Below are 15,516 nucleotides of genomic sequence, written 5' to 3' on the forward strand. Positions count from 1 at the left end.
TGAGTGGTGTGATTGATCCTGATTACCAAGGGGAAATCAGACTGCTGCACATGGACTGCTTAAATCTCCTGAGTGCTGTGGGACACTCCAGAGAATCACCTGTGTAAAAGTCATGTGTAAGACACATATCCCTTGCTAAGATGAGACTGGTGGTTAGACTGACCTCCTGGAAGCACTGCAGGGACCCCAGGAAACCCATGCTCACACTATGCTATATTGCTGCCTTGTTTCAAGTGAGGGACCTGAAGGGACCTGGGCAACAGACCCCACCTGCAGAGGGACCAGTCCATGCTTAGGCTGTGGTAGCCCGGTCCTTTGCTCATGTCCAGCACAATGTACCTGGGTGCACAGATAGGCTACAAGGAGCGCCATCAATCTTGGGCCCATCCCCAACAGCTCCAAAATGAATGTATAATTTCAATGGGCTATTTTATGATTGTGGGGGGAGGTCAGATGCTCACAGGCATCCTCCCTGAGAGTGATCAGTTTCCAGACTGCAGTGGGCCCCACTCCCTGCTGTTAAGGACAATGGATGCCTGCAGTCATCTATTTGGTTCCAGTAGGTGGGGTTTACACCCTACTGATGATGGAGATCCAGAGAACAGGTCAAAGTTAAGCTGCCATCCTAAACCTAGGATCTGCCCATCTTGTCACATGTATATCCCCAATCACTCCTCGTCCTATTGGGTGTATTTCCCTAGACCACCCCCTCATTACTGTATTACCATTAGCACAGCCCCTTCCTGTGGCATATGTCCTCACCTGTAATTAGGGGGCTTGCATGTCCCCAGAGAAGATAAAAGCCTGGGCTAGCAATAAAGGTCTCTCTCTCCCTCCACATGGACCACCAAGCGGGGCTGAGGTGAGCATGCTGGCATGAATCGTGTCTGACTCCATTTATTTCAGTACTTCTCTTCTATCTCTCATGCTCTCTATAACTTTACTATAATCTTTACTTATTATCGCTGTACAATTGCGCCTACTGGACCCGTGATGATGTGTTAGGGGCTGGCTTCCCCTGACAAATGGCGCCCATCGCGTGGCAATGAGTTATATTCCGTGTAACAATTGTATGGCCCCACCAGAATGTAGAGTGAATCGAAAAATTGTGTGAAGTGAGGACCCGGTGTGGGGATTGGAAGATAAGTGGGGGAAATAGTGAATGAGTATTTTAAGAGGACAATGGGTCAAGGTAAAAGTAAACCTGAAACTTATGGTACTATGCTCATCTACTTCCTTAAAAGACATGGTGTAAAAGTGACGAAGAAAAAGATGCATTGTTTTCTAAAAGTAGTTGAAAGGCTTAATCCATGGTTCTCAGTGGAAGGAACTCTCGGCCTAGAGACCTGGGAGGAGGTCATTGTAAACTTAAAGAAAGCACAGAGATGGGGAGAGTATCCCTATGGAGACGTGGTCTCTGTGGGTTCAACTTAAGACGGTTTAAAAACTTTTACAGGAGGGAGAGGATGAGGATGACCAGTCTACTGAGAAGCATCGAAACTACGCAAACTTACATCAGCCGAGAAGCAGCCAGAATGGGTTTCAGGCAGATGAGAAGATTTTAGGCAGAACTGAAAATACTAAGCTTGAGGCAGAAGGGGACATAGTAAAAGTATCTGCTCCCCTCTTGGAATTTGGTGTAAGAAAGACAAGAGTTTGTAAAACAATGAAGCAAGTCAGCACTGGAGGTAGAGAGATTAGCTCCAAAGAAATGCAAACTAGGAGAGCTGCCACAGAAGATGAAGTTCAGTCAGTGAAACTACAGGATATACAGATTGAAAAGAGCAGTTCAGAGAATAGGAGTAAAGAAGCAACTACAGGAAAGCACCTTTACTCTCCAGAGTAGAAAGAGGGATTGCAGAAGAAGGAGATTTAGAATGTAAAATGTCTTATCCTGTTAGAGTTGTTAGTCGACAGCCTTGCAGGAAATACCCACAAGGAATTCACATTGCCTTTCCCTTCAAGTTGCTAAAAGATCTCAAGCAGGCAGTCAATGATTATGGCCCAGACACTCATTTTGTTTTTTGTTTTTTTAAACAATTTATTAGGGGCTCATACAACTCTTATCACAGTCCATACATATACATACATCAATTGTATAAAGCACATCTGTACATTAATTTCCCTAATCATTTTTCTCTCCTCTTTCCTTTTTTTACATTTTATTAGGGACTCATAGAACTCTTATCACAATCCATACATATACATACATCAATTGTATAAAGCACATCCATACATTCCCTGCCCCAATCATTCTCAAAGCATTTGCTCTCCACTTAAGCCCTTTGCATCAGGTCCTCTTTTTTTTCCCCCTCCCTCCCCTCTCCCCCCTCCCTCATGTGTCCTTGGTAATTTATACCTCGTTATTTTGTCATATCTTGCCCTATCCGGAGTCTCCCCTCCCCCCCTTCTCTGCTGTCCCTCTCCCAGGGAAGAGGTCACATGTGGATCCTTGTAATCAGTTCCCCCTTTCCAACCCACTCACCCTCCACTCTCCCAGCATCGTCCCTCACACCCTTGGTCCTGAAGGTATCATCCACCCTAGATTCCCTGTGTCTCCAGCCCTCATATGTACAGCCTCTGCCCTATCCAGCCCTGCAAGGTAGAAATCGGATCATGGTAGTTGGGGGGAGGAAGCATCCAGGATCTGGGGGAAAGCTGTGTTCTTCATCGATACTACCTCACACCCTAATTAACCCATCTCCTCTCCTAAACCCCTCTATGAGGGGATCTCCATTGGCCGACACTTGGACCTTGGGTCTCCACTCTGCACTTCCCCTTTCATTTAATATGATATATATATATACATATATACACATACATATATACATATACACATACATACACACACTTATATCTTTTTTTTTTTTGCATGATGCCTTATACCTGGTCCCTTGGGCACCTCGTGATTGCACTGGCCGGTGTGCTTCTTCCATGTGGGCTTATTTGCTTCTGAGCTAGATGGCCGCTTGTTCACCTTCAAGCCTTTTAAGACCCCAGACACTATCTCTTTTGATAGCCGGGCACCATCAGCTTTCTTCACCACATTTGCTTATGCACCCATTTGTCTTCAGCGATCCTATCATGGAGGTGTGCAGTCAATGATATGATTTTTTGTTCTTTGATGCCTGGTAACTGATCCCTTCGGGACCACTCGATCACACAGGCCTGTGTGTTCTTCCATGTGGACTTTGTTGCTTCTGAGCTAGATGGCGCTTGTTTATCTTCAAGCTTTTAAGACCCCAGTCATTATCTCTTTTGATAGCTGGGCACCATCAGCTTTCTTCAACACATTTACTTGTTCCCCCACTTTGGCTCCAGCCGTTGTGTTGGGAGAGTGAGCATCATAGAGTTCCAATTTAATAAAAGAAAGTATTCATGCATTGAGGGAGTGTTTGAGTAGAGGCCCAAGGTCCTTCCGCCACCTTAATGCTTAACCTATAAATATAGACACATCGATCTATTTCCCCATCCTCCTATATATATTTGCATGTACATGTCTTTGTCTAGACCTTCATAAATGCCCTTTGACTCCTAGCTCTTTCCTCCATCTCCCTTGATTTTCCTCCTGCCCTACTACCATGCTCCGTCCCCACCTGGGCTAGAGTATACCTCTTTTCTACGCAACCTTACCCTTGATCATTCCCCACCAGGCCTGCCACTCCCTCCTCTCTACAATTTTGGGTCCCATGTTTTTCCCTTGTCCCTGTGTTTGTTAACACCACTTCCTTACCCCCCCCTACTCCCCCACCCCAAGTCCCCCCCCCCCGGAACTGTCGGTCCCATTGTTTTTCCTCCAGATAGTTCATCCAGCCTGTCCTATTCAGACAGACCTATGGAGACACTAACATGCACGAAAACAAGACAGAGGAAAACAAAGCAACAGTATACAACCAGACAACAAAACAACAAAAACAAACCACTGACAAAGAACAGAACAAAACAGTTCACAAGAGAAAAGCTTGTAGTTAGTTCAGGGATTGTTTGCTAGCCCTTAGGAGCGTTTTCCAGTCCAGTCTGTTGGGGCATCACGCCCTGGCCCCAAAGTCCACTTTCAGCATTCCCTGGGGACCTTGCCACTCCATTCCCTTGCTGTTCCGCTGCACTCCCCAGTGATTTGCCTCGGTGTGGTGGGATCAGGTCAGGTGCAATTTCCACACTGCGTCTCCGGTGAAGTCCCCTGTATCGCCCTTAGTCACTGAGTGGCATCATTTCTCATAGTGGGGCCAGCCATGTTGTTCTCTCTGTGGACTGGCTGCTCTACTCAGGAACATCATCCTCACGGCCTGGTGGGCCAGGCTGTGCTCCACTCTCTCCTCCTGCCCCTTCATCTGCTCCCGTGTGCTCTGATCAGATATGTTCATCTCTCGGAGCTGCAGAGTCAATGTCGTCCTTTGGAACAAATTCTTTTCGGGGGAGGGGCAGGAATCCACTTAATTTATGGTGGTGGGGCCAGCCTCCCAGACCTCTCCACTGGTTCCCTACTCCACGCCGGGATATTGCATTCACACTTTGCGGCACTGGGTTGAAGTCTGGTCCCACTTTCCCTGTGGAGATATAAACAATACCCTCCCCTTGGGTGGATTAATGCCCCATGCCCCCGCTCCCCTTTTCTTCCTTATATTCATCCTTTTGTTTTCCTCCCTCCCCCCTCCACCATTGTCTACCATGTGCATCCCTGGTTAGGGGAACTGTATACAAACATTTTAGGGGTGAAGACTGTGTAGTATGGAAGGGACCAGATACTCATTTTGTAATTAGCATGGTAAGGGCCTTAGCAGAGTCTGAGAACTGGACACCTACAGACTGGAGAGTTGTGGCGAAAACTTGCCTTTCCTCTTCAGAATCCTTGCAATATCAAATGCTATGGAAGGAAGCAGCCCTTGCAGGAGCTCGGAAGAATGCTGAAGATGGGATAGATATAGGAATTCATCAATTGCTAGGGGATGAGAATTATATCACAGTTGAGTCTCAACTACAGTTTACTGAACAGACAATAGGACAGATATGTGAAGTTTGCTTAAGGGCCTGGGAAAAGATAATTCCATCAGAAGAGAGAAAGCCGAGTTACACGGCTATAAGACAACGGAATGATGAGCCTTATGCTGACTTTGTGTCCCCACTGGAAGATGCTATTTCCAAATGTGTGAAGAATGTCCAGGCAGTAAGAGACCTAGTGCACAAGCTATCTTATGATTTCTCTAATAAGAACTGTAAGAATGCCTTGCGCCCCTACAGGGAACAGGACAATCTGCTAGATTTTATCTTAGGATATGCAGGAGTGTAGAGGCAGAGGAATACCAGGCAGACCTCATGGCAGTTGCACTGGCAAATTGCACCAGACTTAGAAGAAAGTGCTTTAGTTGTGGAAGACAGGTCATCTTCAAAGACAGTGTAGGGAGAGCAGGCTGCAGCCATCGAGATCAGGTTTAAAAGACCCTGAACTCTGGCTCCGCTGCAGGAATGGAACTCATGGGTCGAGTCAATGTCGCTCAAAGTTCAACAGTGAAGGGTTGCCATTAGCAAAGGCTTCCTGCGGGGAAAATAGAGGGAGGAGCTTGATCCAAGTCCCGCCTAACAGAGCTCAGAAGGCAAGGCCTCTGCCCAACCCAGCAAGAGAATCTTTGAATGGCAGAAATTGCCGGTGTCTCCCAGCCTCACAGCAGGAGACCAGACCTAGCCAAACAGGCAAAAGCCCAGCCTCTGTTCTCGCTGCAGTTGGTTTGAGTAACCAAGAAATGGCTGAGAAGCCCTTGCAGCAGCCTGTGGATTCTAAAAAGCAGGAACCTCCTATTGAAAGAGTCATACAGTTTCTATCAGGAAGATTTGACCTAAGTACTCAAGAAATTAAAATTAATACTGGAGTTGATCAGAGTTGTGAAGAAAAGCCAAAAGCTGTGATTAAATCAGAAATTATTAAGAGCGGTAATGGGGTCCGCTACCTAAAAGAATTATAGGATGTTTATTAGGAAAGTCTTATGCAATTTCTCAATGTGTTCTGACTGTTGCTAGAATTATTGAACAGGATTATGAAAAAGTTAAGGCAGTGATGAAATTCTGAGGTATCATGGTTTATAAAAGAAGATCGCTTAAGCCAATTTTTGCTTCCTTACATTCCTAGAATAAAAATGTATGTCCTTGAAAAATCCAACCACCCTTTAAATCAAGGGGTCTTTGGGAATGCTGTTGTGGGGAAACAACAGCTCCCCCACATGGAATTAGAAATTGAAAGAAAAAAAGGTTTTTAAATTTTGGATGTAGGGTCATTTCCTAAGGGCATTCAGGAGGGCCTAAACCCTCCCATTAACTTCCTCTAAATCCAGCATGGAAGGAATGAGTGAAGTTAACCAAGAGAGAGGATTGCAAGTTTGTAAAATCATACAGTGTAAGAAGTCTGAATGGCAAAGCAGCTTAACTGAGCTTGTAACCTTATTGGTAACCTTGGAGAAAAAATGTCTGCCTGGTAAGTTACTTAAAGAACAGCTGAACAAATTTATTAAGAATTTTTTCAGTCTTTCAAAGTATGGTAAGAACCAAATTAGTCAGCTCTCTTAACTCTCTGAGCTCTGGGAGCCAAAAGTTACATGTTAGCTCTCCAGATTCTGTAAAAGCTGCTAGTCAAAATTAAATAACAATAAAGGCTAACTAACTAGCAGTTTTCCTGGGTCTGAGCCTAGCAAGTCAACTGAGATTGCTAGCAGTGCTTTGAAATCTAAATTGTTAAAACAGAAGGGGGAGAAGAGGAATCTTATGTGTGACAAAGTTCATTTAGTCATTTTAACCAAAAAAAATTTCTCCTTACTGAAAGCTTGTAATAAAATTAAGAAAGATAAACACGTTTTCACTTCTAAAGAGAAAATTGATCCTAAGAAATCCGAAGATGATGGAAACCGCGTTTGGGATCCAGGTCCATTCACCTGGAGAAAAAGCCATGCATTTATGCTTTTACAAAATAAAACTGATGGTCTCCCTTTAAAAGGACGCAGCCACGTTTGGAGAATGACGGACAAGAAAAGATGGAGAAGCCACCCAATATTAATCACAATTCCTTTTTCCAGTTAATTACACCCAGAAGAGAGGGGCTATTTGTTTATATTTTTACAGGCAAAGAGATAGGTGGATTTCTTTTCAGCCAGTAAGGCCCAGAAGAAAGCAGGGAAGCTGATGTGTGACCTGACCCCCTGTCCTGTTACTGAAGTTATCCAAAATGTCAAGGACACCTGGCCGATTCCTGAGAATGGCGATTGCTGACTGCTGAGACATTTCTTCCATTGCTGACGCTGTCTAAGAGAAACTCTGAGACTCTATCAAAGCTGAACATTTTATATAATAATGACTGGACTATTACTACAAACCATTGTTTTGCGGAAAGATCAAGATTTGGGGCTTGTTAATTAATGCTATAATGTGATTGGAATGTAACAGATTTCCCTGTAACTCCTTACCTATATAGTGTAACATTGCATGGTTGGGATATGATTAAGAAACATTTGCAAGGGTTTAAGGGAAACATTTCATTAGATGTTGATCAGCTTAAAAAGGATATTTTCTATACATTCAAAGACAGACTCGAGGCATCTCCTGGCTCTGATATAATTAAGTAGTTGGTGAGTGGCATGGAAGGGTTGGACCCCCGAGCTTGGGTGCAAAGTATTTCACATAGCTTAAGTTCCAGTCTGACTGTGTTGTTTATCATCATAATTTTGATGCTTGCAGTCTCCTGTCACTTCTATAGGAAGCTGAGAGACCATGTTGCCTCTGTTACACTATTAAATCTCAAACATAATGCAGAGAGGGGAAATGTGGGATACTAGCACTGTAGGGAAATAAAACTGGGACTTATGCCCTGACTTAAACAGAGGGAATCTGGAAGACTAGAATTCCACGCCTGGAAGACTGCCACTCTGGTAGTTGGAGAAATAGTACAGGTACATGTTCCTGCGGTTGTCTAAGTTTCCCACAGTTTCTTCCTTAAAGCTGTGCTGCAAAGTGAGCACATGGTTGATTCAGTCTCCCTATAGAAGCAGACATTCCTATTTGGCTCTATTTTCTTCCCGCCGCAGCATCTAGCCCCTCTCATACCTTCCTCCAATAGCAGATGGACATAGAAGGACTTTATCCTCCATGTCTGGATTCAAAATGTTTCTATTAAGCCTGAATTTTTGGCTATATTAATTGGATCATGGAGTTCTGTCTGTACAGCTTTTAATATCTAGAAAATAACCATGTCGCCCATGTGGCTTTTGAATTTTATATATAAAAGAAAAGGGAGACTTGTGGGGGGAGGTCAGATGCTCACAGGCATCCTCCCTGAGAGCGATCAGTTTCCAGACTGCAGTGGGCCCCACTCCCTGCTGTTAAAGAAAATGGATGCCTGCAGTCATCTATTTGGTTCTAGTAGGTGGGGTTTACACCCTACTGACAATGGATCCTATGGAGATCCAGAAAACAAGTCAAAGTTAAACTGTCATCCTAAACCTAGGATCTGCCCATCTTGTCGCATGTATACCCCCAAACCCTCCTCTTCCTATTGGGTATATTTCCCTAGACCACCCCATCATTACTGTATTACCAATAGCACAGTCCCTTCCTGTGACATATGTCCTCACCTGTAATTAGGCGGCTTGCATGTCCCCAGAGAAGATAAAAGCCTGGGCTAGCAATAAAGGTCTCTCTCTCCCTCCACGTGGACCACCAAGCGGGGCTGAGGTGAGCATGCTACCATGAATTGTTTCTGACTCCATTTATTTCTCTTCTATCTCTCATGCTCTCTATAACTTTACTATGATCTTTACTTATTATCATTGTACAATTGCACCTACCGACCCATAATGATGTGTTAGGGGCTGGCTTCCCCTGACATATGATTACCAAAGTTCTGTCCTGTTTCCATCCATACTTCTTTGACCACAGTTTATATATTTATTATAAAAAGATGACAAAAATAACATCTTTGAATTATCTAATAAGGAAAATAAGTTCAAAATTCACTCTGGAAATGTCAAGGCATGTACTGTATATACACATAAGTGCACTCCATCAGAATTTTTCAATATAATTTGTACTTCCACTCATTATATGAAGGAGAGCTTCAAAAAGTTTGTGGAAAATGGAATTAAGAGAAAATGAAATTTTCCCATGAGATTTTGAAACCCTCTTGTATGTGTGAACAGGTCATTCATATGGTGAGATGTAATTTGTGGGAAAATGGGGTATTCAGTGCCTTTAAGTAGTAAGGACTTTGAATAATATATTGTAATTTATTTGCACAAACTCTGTAATATGAGTGTGATCTGAGGCCCAGAAATATAAATAAATCTGTGATGATCAAGAATAGGAAGGATAGGAAGCAGCTGGATTTTAAAATATTCTTTTCACTGAGTGAAAAGAGGTGTATGGAAAAGGAGGAAATAAAATGGTCCCTTTTTGCAGATGATATGATGGTCTATGGGAATCCTGGTGGTGTAGTGGTTATGCTTTGGGCTGTGATCCACATGGTCAGCAGTTTGAAACCACCAGCAGTTCTGAGGGAGAAAGACTTGGTTTTCTATTCCCATCTGCAGTTACAGTCTCAGAAACCAACAGGGGCTGGTTATGAAACATCATTGACGTGATGGCAGCGAGTTTGCTTTTGGTGTGTTGGCTTGTATTGAAAATCCCAAGGAATCTGCATAAAACAAAAACAAAACTTGGAGAACTAGTAAATGCATTTGTCAATGTCACAGGTTCAAGAGCAACATACAAAAATAAATTCCAGTTCTATATTCTATCAGTAAATAGAAATTTCAAGAAGGATACATTCTCATTTATAAGTGTTCAATAAATGAAATACTTAGGTGTAAGTCTAATGAATCATAGATACAACATGTGCTGAGACTACAAAATGCTTATGAAAGAATACAAAGAATTTCTCAATAAATGGATAAACATACTGAAATCATTGACTATGGAAAAGGTCAATTCCTTCCAAATTGACACATACATCGGATTATTTCTTTATAGTCTGTTAATAGTCTGGAAGCTCCACTGAAACCTGTTCACTTTAGGTGACCCTGCTGGTATTTAAAGTACCAGTGACCATATCGGGAAGGTGAGCATCATGGAATGCCAGGTTATTAGAAGAAAGTGTTCTTGCATTGAGGGAATACTTGATTAGAAGCCCAATACCCATCTACAACCTTAATACTAAACCTTTAAATATAAGTACATAGATCTATTTCCCTATCATTATATATAAATATATTTACATGCCTGTATTTAGACCTCTAAAAATGCCGTTTGCCTCCAACTCCTTTCTCTAATTTCTTTTACTTTCCTCTTGTCCCACTATCATGTTCAGCCTTCATTTGGGTTTCAGTAATTGCTCTCAGTTACATTGCCCTTGATCAAGCCCTACCAGGCATCCTACACCTCCCTTGCCATTGAGTTTAGATCACTTGTTGTTCCCTTGTCCCTGGGTTTGTTAACGCCACTACTTTCCCCCCACCTCCCCCTTTCTCATGCCCACCCCCAACAAACTTTAGGTTCCATTGTTTTTTTTTCCCTTTGGATTTTTTATCCCACCTATCTTATCCAGATAGACATACAGAGACAACAATAAGCACAAAACCAAGACAGAGTAAAACAGCAACAAAATGAAAGCCTATAAATAGTTCAAGGTCTGTTTGTGGACCTTTTGAAGCATTTTCCAGTCGAGTCAGATGGGGTGCCTTGCCCTGGCCCAAAGTCTATTTTTTGTATTCCCTTGGAACTTCATTGCGTTGCTCCCCTTGATGCCCTGTTGCATACCCATAGCGTTTCGCTCCGGTGTGGTGGGATCAGATCTGGAACAATTTCCATACTGTGCCTTCAGTGTTCTCCCTTAAATCACTATGGATCAGTGAGGGACATCCTATCTCATTGTGGGGATGACCCTATGGTCCTCCCTGTGTCCGACTGCTTTGAGCAAAATGGGTGCATAAGCAAATGTGGTGAACAAAGCTGATGGTACCCGGCTATCAAAAGATACAGTGTCTGGGGGTGGGAAGCATTAAGAACTAGAGGAAAGTTGTGTTTCATCCTTGCTACACTGTACCCTAACTGGCTCATCTCCTCCCCACAACCTTTCAGTAAAGGAGGGTCCAGTTGCCTACCAATGGGCTTTGAGTCTCCATTCTGCACTCACCCTCATTTACAATGATATGGGGTTTTTTTTTGTTCTTTGATGCTTGATACTTATTCCTTTCAACAGCTTGTGATCACACAGGCTGGTGTGCTTCTTTCATGTGGGCTTTGTTGCTTCTGAGCTAAATGACCACTTGTTTATGCACACATTTGTCTTCAGTGATTGTATCGGGAAGGTGGGCACCCACTGATATGATTTTTTTGTTCTTTGATGTCTGATAACAGGCTGGTGTACTTCTCCATGTGGGCCTTGATGCTTCTGAGCTAGATGGTCGCTTGATTACCTCCAAGCCTTTAAAACCCCAGACGCTATATCTTTTGATAGCCTGGCACCATCCGCTTCCTTCGCTACATTTGCTTATGCACTCATTTTTCTTCAGCAATCGTGTCGGGAAGGTGTACATCATGGAATGCCAATTTAATAGAACAACGCGTTCTTGCATTGAGTAAGTACTTGAGTGGAAGCCCAATGTCCGTCTGCTTTCTTAATATTAACCTATAAATATATGCACATATATTACATGACTGAGCTGATTTGGGTTAGAATAAGAAGATAACTGGACAGAGAGGGTGTGGGTTAAGAGTATTCCCACAGAATGATCATGAAGGTCAAAGTCCAGTGCCAGGAGGAAACATTGCAATAGAAATGGAGACAATAAGGTAAAAATGAGGAGTTCCAGAGAAGGATAACTGGACAGATGAGGAAATAGAGTAGGTTTCAGCTATGTTGTGTAAACCATATCTAAATAAAAGCTATTGCTTATGTTTGACAGGGTTCTCTAGAGAAACAAAACCAGGACATTCATAAATATATACATATATATACAGCATGAACGAATATAAGAGCTAATTGGTCCACACAGCAGCATGGAGGGTGCAGTTCAAATCACTCCCATGGAACAGTTAATATACTGGGAGTCCTTCAACTTTACAAAGATTGCTGAGGCCAAGGTCAAGGAAGAAGGCAGATGAGTCTTCTGTGGAGCAATGAAGGCAGTCTGGCCACAGGCAGCAAACAAGAGAAAGGGTCACCAATAGTCAGCCAGACGACAGAATCAGACAGTCCCAAGCTCAAGCGATGTATATACCAGCAGCGTGGCGCAGCAGGTCTTTTAAAAAAATGTTTAATCATTTTATTAGGGGTTCATACAACTCTTATCACAATCCATACAATTTTGTAAAGCACATTTGTACATTTATTGCCCTCATCATTCTCAAAACATTTACTTTCCACTTAAGCCCCTGGCATCAGGTCCTCATTTTTTCCCCTCCCTCCCCAATCCCCATTCCTTCATGACCCAGATTTGTAAGGCAGAATTGGGATCATGATAGTGGGGGAGGGGGGGAGGAATGGGGAGGAAGCATTTAGGAACTAGAGGAAAGTTGTATTTTTCATCATTGCTACATCGTACCCTGACTGGCTCGTCTCCTCTTCAAGACCCTTCTATAAGGGGATGTCTAGTTGCCTACAAATGGACTTTGGGTCTCCATTCTGCACTCCCCCCACCCCTCCATTCATTATGATAAGATTTTTGGTTCTTTGATGCCTTATACCGGATCCCTTCGACACCTCGTGATTGCACAGGTTGGTGTGCTTCTACCACGTGGGCTGTGTTGCTTCTGAGCTAGATGGCCGCTTGTATACCTTAAAGCCTTTAAGACCCCAGACGCTATATCTTTTGATGGCTGGACACCATCAGCTTGCTTCACCATATTTGCTTAATCACCCACTTTGTCTCCAGCAGTTGTGTCGGGAAGGTGAGCATCATAGAATACCAATTTAATAGAAGAAAGTATTCTTGCATTGAGGGAGTACGTAAGTGGAGACCCAAGGTCCTTCTGCTACCTTAATACTAAACCTATAAATATATGCACATAGATGTATTTCTCTATCCTCATATATAAGTATATCTGCATATGTACATGCCTTTATCTAGACCTCTATACCTGCCCTTTGCCTCCCAGCTCTTTCCTCTATTTCCTTTGCCTTTCCTCCTCTCCCATTATCATGCTGAATCCCCACCTGGGTTTCAGCAATTCCTCTTGGTTACATTACCCTTAATCAAGCCCTACTAGGCCTCCCACACTCTCCTCACCACCGATTTAGATAATTTGTTGTTCCCTTGTCCTTTGGTTTGTTAACACCACTACCCTTCCCCCCACCTCCCTCTGTCCCATGTCCCCCAAGAACTGTGGGTCCTGTTGTTTTCTCCTCCAGATTGTTCATCCAGCCTATCTTATTTACACAGACCTGTGGAGATAATAACATGCACAAAAACAAGACAGAGCAAAACCAAGCAACAATATACAGCAAAACAACAACGAACTGATGACCCAAAAAAGCCACACAAGAAAGAAAAGCATGTAGTTAGTTCAAGGATTGTTTGCTGACCTTTAGGAATGTTTTCTAGTCCAGCCTGTGGGGGCACCACACCATGACACCAAAGCCCATCTTCAGCATTCCCTGGGGACCTCGCTGCTCCATTCCCTTGCTTTTCTGTTGCACCCCCTTAGTGTCGATCCCCGCTAGACCTCTCCACTGGTTTCCTACTCCACACAGGCATGTTACATTCACGTCTTGGAGCACTGGGTTGAAGTCTGGTCCCTCTTTTCCTGTGGAGATATAAACAATACCCTCCCCTTGGGTGGGTTAGTGCCCTGTGCCCCCACTACACATTTCTTTTTTATTATTATTTTTCCTTTCCCCACCTTTTTTTAAAGTTGTTTACCATGTGTATCCCTGTGTTTGGTCTGGTCCCTGCCATATTACTTGGTCCTCCCAGGAATGTTTGTACACAGCTTTTCCCCTATGCCCCTTTTGCATTTTTTTTAAAAGCTTACCTCAGCGGACTCGTGTTGGACTTGTCCTTTTGTCCTTGACTTACTTCGCTTAGCATTATTTCCTCCAGTTCTTCCCATGCAACGATGTGCTTCATATGTTCATCACTGCTTTTTAACGATGTGTAGTATTCCATTATATGTATATACCACAGCTTTTTAATCTAATCGTCAGTTGATGGAAATTTGGGTTGTTTCCAACTCCTTGCAATTGTGAATTGTCCCGCAATGAACATTGGAGCACAGATTGGTTTGTTTCTTGCCTCTTCTGGGTATATGCCCAGTAGGGGAATTGCTGGGTCATATGGTAACTCGATTTCCATCTGTTTTAGATATCACCAGATCGATTTCCATCGTGGTCATGCATACTTACAGGTCCACCAGCAGTGGATGAGTGGATGAGAGTTCCTGTCTCCCAACAGCCTCTCCAACACTTGTTGCTTTCTTATTTTTTTTTGAATTGGGCTAGCTTTGACGGTGTTAGGTGGTACCTCATTATTGTTCTAATTTGCATTTATCTTAATGGCTAAAGATCAGGAACATTTTCTTATATGTTTGTTGGCCTTTCTGATTTCTGCCCTTGTGAAACTTTTGTTCAGGTCCTTTGCCCACCTCCTCAGTGGGCAATTAGTTTTTTTTCTTTTTGGAAGCTAGCAGAGCATTATACATTTTAGTAAGAAGGCCTTTGTTTGATGCATCATTGCTAAAGATGTTTACCCAGTCCGTGGACTCTCTTATTACTCTCTTGGTGAATTCTTTCAACGTACACAAGTGTTTATCTTCAGTATATCCCATTTGTCAATTTGTGCCTGCTCTGTGTTTGTGTCCTTCCCTATTTCTGATAGCCTATGCATTCCCTGTGCCAAAGATCTCAAGTTGGTCCCAATTCCCTCATTGATGGCCCTAATAGTTTGGGGTTTAACTTCAAGGTCTGTGATCCACCTTGAGTTTATTCTTGTGCATGGAGTGATATAAGGGTCTTGCTTCATTTTTCTGCAGGTAAATATCCATTTTATCCAGCACCACTTGTTAAAGAAGGCATCTCCTTCCCATTTGATATTTTGGGGCCCTTATCAAAGATCATTTGTCTATATGCTGATGATTTTACTTCTGGGTTTTCAGTTCTTTTCCATTGGTCTGAGTATCTGTCATTGTACCAATACCATGTGGTTTTGGACAGCTGTGGCTGTATATCTGTGCTAAATAAAGTCAGGTAACACAAGCCCTCCCACTGTGTCCTTCTTGAGGAGTTCTCTGCTAATTCTGGGCTTCTTCCCTCCCATATGAAGTTGGTAATCAGTTTTTCCACTTCTTTGAAGAACGATGAGGGTAATTGTATCAGGATCACATTAAGTTTATATCGTGCCTTTGGCAGAACTGACCTCTTAAGTGTATCAAGTCTTCCAATCCATGAGCATGAGATATTCTTCCATTTGTTGAGGTCATTCTTCATTTCTTATAATAGTGTTCTGTAATGTTTCCCATATAGATCTTTTGTTCTTTTAGTCAGGTATA

Source organism: Tenrec ecaudatus, chromosome 15 (assembly GCF_050624435.1).
Source record: "Tenrec ecaudatus isolate mTenEca1 chromosome 15, mTenEca1.hap1, whole genome shotgun sequence".
NCBI classification, from domain to species: Eukaryota; Metazoa; Chordata; class Mammalia; order Afrosoricida; family Tenrecidae; genus Tenrec; species Tenrec ecaudatus.